The following is an 11,276-nucleotide window of genomic DNA, read 5'->3' on the forward strand; positions in this document are numbered from 1 at the left end:
TTGAAAAGTGAGTTACAGAATCGCAAGGCTGCTTTAATTAGCGTAAGAGGATCAGATCCTACACGTTCGTCGGTATACATTCAAGTTTAGTTTGGGCATAGACAATTGATGAGGTATGAGGTGTTCTACCACAGCGTCTACCACAGCTCAGATCAGGGCTTGGCTACCACTGAGGCCAAAATTAGTATATATCAATATCCACATAGGTAATATTATTTCTCAAATGTTAACAAAAGGATATTACTGAGGAAATGAGTAAGTTAGAAGAATAACACGACAGGGAACATATAGGGGATAGTTATAATAAATAAAGAATTATAGTTAAATAGGGAATGGTCAAATCACACTCCACACACATACTTTCATTTACTCAAATTTATGGCTAATGTAGTATTTACTTTTTGGAGACGGCTTAGAAAAAATAAAAAATATTAATAAATGAAGTCTTTGCGAATATCCATACATTATTTGTACTTAAGGCATCAATTTTCGTTACATAAAATGAATTGTATGAAGTATGTATAAAGCTATGTTAATCAATCTCAGTAGAGATGCCATCTGATTTCAGCTTTATATTTCACAAAAACGATCTTCCGAATTCGTATTCATATATTTTATAAGGAAGCATTTTACCCAGTTGAGATCAGACAAAATTGCTGGCAGATGGTTGTATTTGTTTTAATAAATGAAATATAATATTTCAAAATTGAACTACCAAGTCCTTATGTCTAACTTATAACTTAAAGCTAATATAAATAATATGAAATTTAAACCGCTGTATTCAGACAAAACCTACTCAAAACTGAGAAAAAATCTACTCTTATTAAAAGCAATAAGGTCTAAAATTCCTTGATACATCAACCCCTTCAAATTTTTAAATATAGTTAATGAAATTGGTCTTTACGATTTACTGCATTAGGACCATATTTCTTTCAATACGCGTAAAAAGAGGGTTCTATTGACAATGTTGTCATGCGGTTTGCACATGTATGACATCAAAAATACGACTGATATTCGTCTGCAGGTTTGTCTATTGTACTGCACAATTACCCTTGTCTCTCGCGACCCTAATTAATTAATAATCATTTATTTTTACGCGGGAAAAATTTTGAAATCAGATATCGTTGTGGAATTTGAAAAAAATCGCGTCGTTCCCATGTACAGCATCATATTCTGAATGTCATCCGAACTAATAAAATTTATGTCAGTGATTTTTTGCGCCATTATGGCTGGCGAAAAATATTTTATAAATTTATTTGCCTTAGTGATGTATTATGACGCTTTTTAGAGAATGGAACGCAACATAAAACAAATGTGTATAAAAAATATTTTTAAAACGTAGCATTTACTTTTAATTTGATAATTTCAAAATGCTCACAATATACTTGTACGTGGGTAACACTGAAAATGTTTAGAACTGGCCAGTTAGAAACATTACTAATGAAAACTTTTTTGAATTTAAATTTAAGAACTCTTTGGTAACCTAATATAGTACATTGCATTTATTTGTCATTTGTTTTTGTGAATTGGCGGCAAATCTAAAACTCTTGTTACACTGGAAAATGAACTTTCGTTGTGGGCTTACTCACCGGACTCGAATGCTGTATTTGACATCGTCTCAGGTGATGAAAGCTGGATATAATGCTACGAACCCGAAACCAAAAGACAATCAGCTCAGTGGGTGTTTCCCTTCGAGAATCGGCTAACTAAGGTAAAGAAAGGAAGAAGTCAAATAAAAAAGATGATTGCCTCAATCTTTGTTCGGAAAGGTCATTTCGTGCTAGAAGGACAGTTGTGCTAGAAGATGGAAGGACAGTTACTGCAGACTGGTATGTCAACCGCTGTTTGCCTGTTGTCTTGGAAAGACACACTCGAAGCAGGATCCTCCTTCACCACGACAATGCTTCAGCGCACTCCGCAAAACGGACTGTTGAATATTTGACTATAGCAGGTGTCAAGATAATGAGTCATCCGCCATACAGTCTTGACCTGGCGCCCCGCGACTATTCCCAAGAACTAAAGTTAAAATTCGAGGTATTCGCTTTACGAGGCCTGTAGATGCGGTGAAAGCGCACGAAAATGCCATAGAAGAGATGCAAGGAAGAATGGGCCTACTGCTTTTCTGCGTGGTTCCATCGAATGCGACGATGTATAGAGAGGAACGGAGATTACTTCGAAAAACAATAAAAGTATTGGCAACTTTTTACATTAAGACATTTTTCAGTTTCTAAATATTTTCAGTGTTACCTAGGTCTCGTATATATAATATACTTTGCTTATACTCCGTGAAACATTTATTTGTCAGAGAGCATTCTCTGTGACAAATAAATGTTTTCTCTGCCATAAACTAGACTGACGTACTATAATTTGAGGATGTATATTTTTCTATTATACCAATAAGCATCGAATTAAATGATCCAAAAAAGTAATAAAACAAAAGAAAAACATATTTATAAGCATTTTTTGTTTTCACCCAAAGTCAAAGCCAGCTAGTGAACAGGAATTTCTCAACAAAAATACGTATGTATATTGGCATCCAATAAATAGCCATTTTGAATATAATTGTGTCCGCTTGAATAACATGACAGCATAGCGTGACTCGAGACGTCTTGATACTTTTATTTTTTAATCATTTTTTTGATCGGTGCGATATTTAGAGCTTCCTTTTATTATTTTTTGACAGGTCGACGTATAAAATGGAATATTAATTGTTCTAAAAACAATGTCAGTTTTTTAACTTGAAATATTCTCAATCTAGAAGGGTGTGTTATAACTATAATTTTGTTTAATTAAGACTTTTTATATGCTACTTGTACAGTTCCTGGGTCATAGGGCTTTACATTCAGAGGATATTATTTTCACTCTATATTACTCACTCAGGTACCTACTCCAATAGAATTGATACTTATCAATCAAATTCAAATACTCACAGGGCGTAACTCTGACGATTTAGATAATCACCACGCTTATAAAATTGAAAGAAAGCCTGAGTGAGCAAACTGTGCGGCCTTGGCTTGTATACTACTCATAAATATATCATTACTACTTAACAACTAGCAAGGAGCTTACAGCTTCATACAGCAAGGAGGAACATTTGAGGTTGTATATTTTGACAAATGGGAGTCATAGTTCGCGCTAGTCTCGTTTCTTAATCTTACCTTAAATAGGTTTTATCTGTTAAAGCTTTCTATAATTTTGTTCTGTTATATATTTCACTACACATAAACATGGTATATTTATTTTATCTGTATCTTTAATTTTGAAGATGTTTATAAATTGACATTTTACCATACAAGAGAGAGATCTTGATATTAATTTATCATGAAATTTACAGGCATCTAGCTGGTTTCCAAAATTTTTACAAAACGATAACTGTTATTGTCGAAGTAGGTTATATTCAAATTATTTTAGTTTCGTAAAAGATTTTCAAGTTTCAAGACTGCCTAAACCTAGTATAATCTATTGTATCATTATTTATTTTGATTAATTATAAGAAGATCTTAAAATAACAGAAATCACTTAGTGCGGTGATTTTTATCTTTTATTATGTCCATGTTCGGAATTTAACTAAATATAGTTTCTAGTTGTTTGTTGAAAAGACACTTTCTTTTCACTTAAAATAAAGTTCAACTGCTTTTAAGTTAACTTTATTCATTAAATTTATATGTAGATAATAAACATTTATTTAATGTTAAACAAGCACAGAAATATGTCTGTCCCATACCCGCATCTGTTGGCCGTTGAACCGAACTCCGCCATTTTAATACCATTTAATGTAAATTTGTATGGCAATAAATTACTCCTAATCTGCAATGAATTCCTTTATTTGCGTTCTATAATTTGTCTAATACGATACATTTGCATTTATATCGCATCTCGTTATATTTATTGTAATTGCTTTAAGGCGATTCACACGAACAGCGATTAAAATGCGGAAAAAAATTACTTAAAATTCACCTGTTTTTTTAAAATTTACGTTGTTATTTGTCTTTCTAATGAAACAGGAAACCTTTTTTAATTGTATAAATAGGAATAATTTATTTGTAAGAATATTCTACAAAAATATAATTGTGGTACAATCTAAACATCACATATTCTGCCACACATTATAGCGTGCGAATTTGTCTTGTGCATAATTAAAAGGTAGAATTTTACATATTGCATTACATTATCAATCATACTCGTGTGAGTACATCACATATAGTGACACATATCATCATAGTCAATTCTTATATAATTTTACATCGTCACATTATTAAAATATATTATTTATCAAATAAATATTCATTTTAATGTTTCACTAAATTATTATTAATACAATAATACTATTGATTCTAAAAGGAAAAGTTTACGACACATTTGATAGAAGTGCTCGAGAATGTGTGTTACCACGGCTTGTAATGCGTGTAAAATAAAGTTATTGCTGTAATTAGTTTGATACTTAAATAGTATTTTTTCGATAATAATAGTTTTAAAGCAGATTATTAAACTAGTGAAACTAAAGTGCCGAAACTTAAAATATAATTTATGCAATTTAGCTAAATATATACATTACTTAATTGTGTTAGTGAACGCAATGTCTTTACTAAGATCTGCGATTAGCTGCTGAGCTGGGTGTGGGTGTATGAAGCTGGTTCAATAATCGAGATTTTAAAGGGACTTTATATGACTGCACTATAAATACTATCAAAAACTAAGGTAACGTAGTTAATAAAACGTTCGAAATTATCATGAAAACGCCAATTACTGCCCCTAGTATGAAATCCCCTTATTAGTCGTTTATTAACGAAAACAGATCTATTTAAATTTGTTAAATCATTAATAAGTAATGTAAGTATTTGATAAGAATCACCATTACATACCTCCGTAAGTATGTAGTCATTAATTTTTATTACCATGGGAATTTGTCACCTTGGGTTGCCGTAATACAAATTAAACATAAGCTTCGCAGTCGGTAATTTCAGTATTTTTTATATAACAAATTATAGTATAATTTTATATCTACGAATATATTTTAAGCTATCTTTTCGAAAATATATATATTTGAAATCCTACAGTAAAACAGTAAACATTTGATTATAAAAATTAAAGAAAATTCTAGTAGTTTTTGTTAAGCAAAAAAAAAAAAGAATGATACATTATACATAAAAGATACCGTAAAATGTTTATATATAAACGATTCATTTTACTAAATTTATATACTTACAGCCCCAACTATGTAGTTCTTACCTGGCACTACTTATAAATAAAATAAATATATAAAGCCTTTACAAACAAAATCACAAATAATTGGTAAGATTTTTTTTAGGTTTACCAACCAGTTTTATGGTTGTTATCTGATATAGACCTCTCCTATTTTAGACCATTCTGCTCTGTCCTGGGCTAGCCTGGCACATAGTATTTAAATAAACCACTCTCTTTGAATTTGAAAACAGCGTATCAATTCTTAAAAGGCCGGCAACGCACTTGCGAGCATTCTGGCAATGTAAGTGTCCATGGGCGGAGATATCACTAAACATCAGGTGAGCCTTCTGACCGTTTGCTCTTTTATAAAAAAAATCCACGTAAACCTTGCGAACAGACAAACACATACACAGTTTTGCTTTTATATTTTACTTAAATAATTTGAAAAAAATAGTGTTAGACATATTTTTAGGCGATAGGTGATAATTTGAATAAGTTACCGAATAGACCCACCAAGTTGGTTATTTTTTATACAAATAAATTAGCCAAATGTCACTTGGATGGCGTCATACCATATGTAGTCGATGTTATAAAGTATTATTTAAAAAATAATTTTTTATTGTTTACTATAAATTGTATTGTTTATCATGAAACAGATACAGAAACCTGAGGCCCAGACCTAAAAAGGTTGTAGCGCCACTGATTTATTTTATTAATTGTATACGTAACAACTTTTAACAAGAAAAAAACTACTTTCGAAGGAAACATTTCATTTTTTTAACAGATTTCTTTTTCTCTTGTATGCTACTGGTACCACCGATGGGATATCTCATTTCCAACACAAAATGAATCATCAAGATTTCAATCATCAATTTGTAAACGACAACGTTGCCCTCATTTTTATTTAAATATTTTTATTATATTATATTTCTGTATACTGCAAAAAAGTGTTATAAATAAATAAAATATTTGTTTATTTATAACTAGCGGCCCGTCCCGGTTTCGCACGGGTGGGCATTTTTTTTTTAATTTTGTTGATATTGATATGTTCTTTAATATTGTGGACAATTTTTTTTTTGCTCTATCATTAATAGTTTTCGCAGCGCATGCGATGAAAGATATAGGCATTTTTTTACACTTTGGGTAACATTATTGTAGTTTTAGTAGTGATCCTTACTTTTTTTGCAAATTACATAGCCTATATTAATCACTAGTAGTATTCAAATGAAAATAATTTTTAAAATCGGTCCAGTACTTTTTGAGCCAATTTGTTGATACAAATCTTTCCTCTTCATAATTTTGTATAGATTTCCTTGTAACAGATTCACCACACTATTCCATAATGCTCCTCTAGTTCTTGTTTCTACAAAACCAATAAATTGAGTTGCGTAGCGAGAGACTTACGTAGTGAGATCTAAAAAATTATTGTTGATAAGTTGGTCCCAGTAATAAAGGTTTATTTTGGTGACTAAATCGCTTTAAAGTTATATAAATGCATAATACTATCCATACACACTATACATAACCATTGATATCTGTAATAAATAACGATGAAAAATTTAAATAATTTCGCAGTTAGCTGACACGTTTGAGGCGTGAACTTTGAATCTTATAAAAATCAATATTAAATAACTTGTTTTGCATGCGGTTCCGTTTAGATTGCCACGACAGATAACCAATACCAGCTTTTTCTAATTCATTGATGGTCTTGTCAATTGGTCTTTTGATCGGGTTGATCAAAAGATCATCAAACTCAAACTCAAAATAATCCACCTTTCGATAATCTAATCGAACTTTCAAAATGGATACATAAACTACTCAACTCCACCATATATTTTTTTCATTCTTACTTCAAGAAACGATGACGAAAAATGGAAAGAAACAATGCGCTTTTTTGGAGTGTGGCGACCATATCGGTCCTTAAAGGCCGGCACCCACTAACATGGGTGTCTGCGGCAGCTGCCTTTTATGGCTGTTCCGTACGCTCCTTTGCCCCTTATTATATATGTTTTATATTAATGCATTTTATAGATAATAATAATTATTTTATGAAGCAGTGCAGAAAAGAGCAGTGTTGGCCTAGTGGCTTCAGCGTGCGACTCTCATACCAGAGGTCGTAGGTTCGATCCCCGGATGTGCAAATGGACTTTCTGTCTATGTGCGCATTTAACATTTGCTCGAACGGTGAAGGAAAACGTCGTCTTAGACCCAAAAAGTTGACGGCGTGTGTCAGGCACTGGAGGCTGATCACCTACTTGCCTATTACATTTAAAAATGATTATGAAACAGATTCAGAAATCTGAGGCCAAGACCTAAAGGTTGTAGTGGCACTGATTTATTTTATTTTCATTAATAATTCTTTTGGTTTTAAGACATACAAGGATGCATGTAAGTGTGTGTAAGGTCATAAAAATTACTTGATACACAGACACAGTCAGGGCATGTCGTTAGTGTTATATAAACATGTACTTATGGCACTTAACTAAGCTATCTGCTTGTCAACTCTGGACCTCCCGGCATATGTTGTGGTCATAGATTACGTCGCAGATGTGTCATTTTAGCAAATTTTTCGTGAGTAACATTATTCGAAAAAATATATATCGAACATACTAAAAATCATTAGAAACTCACTTTTTAAACTCACGTCTGGAGGATTAGAATGTCCAATTACGTACAATAAACGAATAATAATCGACGGCATGGTTTTGGGTAGGTGGTTCAAAAAGTAAGTAGGTGACCAGCCTTCGGTGCTCGACAAACGCCGTCGAATTTTTGGGTCTAAGACAAGCCGGTTTCCTCACCATGTTCTCCTTCACCGTTCGAGCGAATGTTAAATGTACATACTGTAAAAAAATAACACTTTTTACATCACCCCCCATTATTAATCTTCATCATCTTTTAACACTATCAAATTTAATGGTCATCACCTATTGACGTAGGTAATAACTAAAATTCTCTTTACTGGTAGCGGGTTCGATTCCCAGCGAAACAGCTATTTCGCATTACTAAGCCAATAATTGTACCAATAATCCCTACGCTCAATCTACAAACAAGTTTTTCTCTATGTATAACTTCACGTAAACCGCAGCGTACTAAGCATCTGTGAATAACTCATCTTTGAGCCCTACTTTACTCTATTTATCGAAAGGTTTAAACGAATTGATAACGCTCATGATTCATAAAGGATTTTTACTTAAAATACTAAGCCAGCCCTTGAGTAGTTCAGGGTTCCTTATCAGCTGCTTGTACCCGTTTCGCAGATTTTATATTGGAATTAAAAATATCCTCTGTTACTGGAGCATTGAAACGTGAATGGATTTCTTAAATCAGTCCACACACAAGTTTTGATGTTATACGCCTCAAACATAAAAATATCTATATAATTCTTCTGTGAGTGTGTATGTCACTGAACTTCTCTCAAACGACTGGACCGATTTTGATGAAATTTTTTGTGTGTGTTCAAGGGGATCTGGGAATGGTTTAGATTCACAAATCAGCCCGCCAGATGGCGGCGCTGTCGGGTTCACTAGTCGCTTTATAATTTTTTTCTGTTATATTTTCACTAAAAAGATACATAAATATCATACTCGTCGATAATATTATTATTTACAATATTCATATTATTCCACTTTCATTTTTGTTTGGCTCCTTCAGATATTAAAAAAAAATCGCAGAACCGTTCCAGGCACGGTCTGTGTTTTGTTAACATCTCCTGTAGGCTGTTGCGGTCTACTGTCATCTGTTTGTTGCTCCAGCCCTGCGATTCTGTAACTCACTTTTCGATTTCACTCAGCGGTTTTCGCATCGGCGGTCGCTCTCAAATCAGTCGTGAAGCAGTCATTTTATGCTTTGGAATTCTGAAAAGGTGGGAGCTTGTAGTTTATTGTTTATCAGAATGCCAAATCATAATATGACTGCTTCACGACTGATTTGAGAGCGACCGCCGATGCGAAAACCGCTGAGTGAGTTCGAAAAGTGTGTTACAGAATCGCAGGGCTGGTCGTGCCTGGCAGTGTATAAGCACATGTTCCACAGTTTGTTCGCGATTATTGCCGGTACATATTTTGCTTGTCTCGTTTTATAGTATTAGTATTATCTTCAATCTCGTTCGCAGCTCAAATATAAGAGTCTTTCCTCCAACTTCGATTTTGTTCCCTTTGAAGTATACTTTTTAATTTATTATTATGTATGTTAAGAACATTGTAAATACTGTACATTTGATTGTTATGATTACTAATAAAGATTATCTCGTGTCTATTTCAGGCATTTAATACATGTATAATAACGAAAATCATGCCGTTTCATATAACAGTTATATAACTGTTATGTTGGCACAACTGGGTCTGTGAAGACTAGACAATAGACATCTCTCAGTTCTTTATTTACATTTATTTTATTTTAAAGCTTGCCAACATTCGGCACATTAATACATTGGTACGTATAAGAAAATACTAGTTTCACAAGCACTTATAGGCAAACGTAACAACCATAAAGAGGCAAAAACATCAAACACGCTTCTGAAAAGATGGATCAATGGGTGACGGGAAGGGACAAGAATTATTCACGAATATCATAAGTCGCGTTAATATCCATTTAAGTTTAATTTAAATAAACCAAAACTCTAAATAAATTTACAACAAATTATAGTACTTTATGGGTTTTAAGTTGTATTCCATTAACGATGAGTCAGTGATCATATCAAAGTCAAAAATCATTTATTCATAAAGGTAACACAATGTACACTTATGAACGTCAAAAAAGAAATATACATTAAATGCTTCTAATTTTACATTTACTGCCAGTTCAAGGGCGTAGAACGGAAGAGAAGAACTGGCAATAAACTCTCCGCCACTCTTTTTAATCGCCAAGTTTTTTGTTTTACACAACGTTTGTAAGGAGCTGCAAACATTACACCATGTTCCACATGACATCTTAAGTAAAAAATAATAATAAAATAAATTAAAAACAAAGATTTGTCCTCTATCAGCAGGAGACATGGTGAAATAGGAGCACGCACTTACATTCTCGCACAACAACACGCAAATACATAGTCGAAATAACTAACATCACCGCATACACGAATTCAAGTTTTTAACTGGATAAGATGGAGGCATCTGGAAAGAGTTGGAGGATGCCTTCATCCAAGAGGGATATCCACAATCAATATTTAGCTATAAGTGAATACTAACAACATATGGATATGGAAATAAAAAATACTTTATTATTATAGTAAACTAGCTGACCCGGCAAACGTCGTTTTGCCATGTATATCATTTATAATAAAAAATAGGGGTTGATCGTAGAGGGGTGAAAATTTGGGGTGAAAATGCTACAGCTTTTTGTTTTTATTTTCAAAAAAAAAATATCTAAAAAATAAAAAATTAAATTTAGGGGTGGACTACACTTAACAGTTAGGGGGATGAAAAATAGATGTTGTCCGATTCTCAGACATACCCAATATGCACACAAAATTTCATCATAATCGGTCAAGCCGTTTCAGAGGAGTATGGCAACGAAAACTGTGACACGAGAATTTTATATATTAGATATGCCAAATTTACGTAAAATTGTGAGTGATTGAAACGAGGCTTCATGAATGAGTACTGAACCCACTATATAAAGCCAATCACTCACTACCTGCATATAATCGGTCAAATAACTCGCCCTGCGCACAAGTTATTTGTCTTTATCTAAATCGTATGTCCGTCACCTGTATATTTTGCATGTCATTTGCGAAGTGACTTGCGGGATTTACGTGTTCTGCTTATGTATTGGGTTCACTCTTGGAATAAAAATAGATAGTTCTTTTTCCTCTTTGATTTTGTTCTCTTCGGAGAGTGACTCTTGGGCCGTGGGGTTCAAGTGCACAGGCGCTAATTAAAGATTTCAGTTGGTGGTAGTACCGGTGAACCCAGAGCTGGTGCTTTCCTCGCTCAAAGAATAAGTATCGCAATACAGTGAGGAAATGCTGTCAGCGTTAAAGGTACCAAACTTTTAAAAAAAAATTTTATTACTATGTAGGTTATGAAAATTGTAAATACTGTCATATTTGATTAATATGTTTAGCTTTTAATAAACGATTAGGATACTAT

The sequence above is a fragment of the Pieris napi genome, chromosome 13 (assembly GCF_905475465.1).
Source record: "Pieris napi chromosome 13, ilPieNapi1.2, whole genome shotgun sequence".
NCBI classification, from domain to species: Eukaryota; Metazoa; Arthropoda; class Insecta; order Lepidoptera; family Pieridae; genus Pieris; species Pieris napi.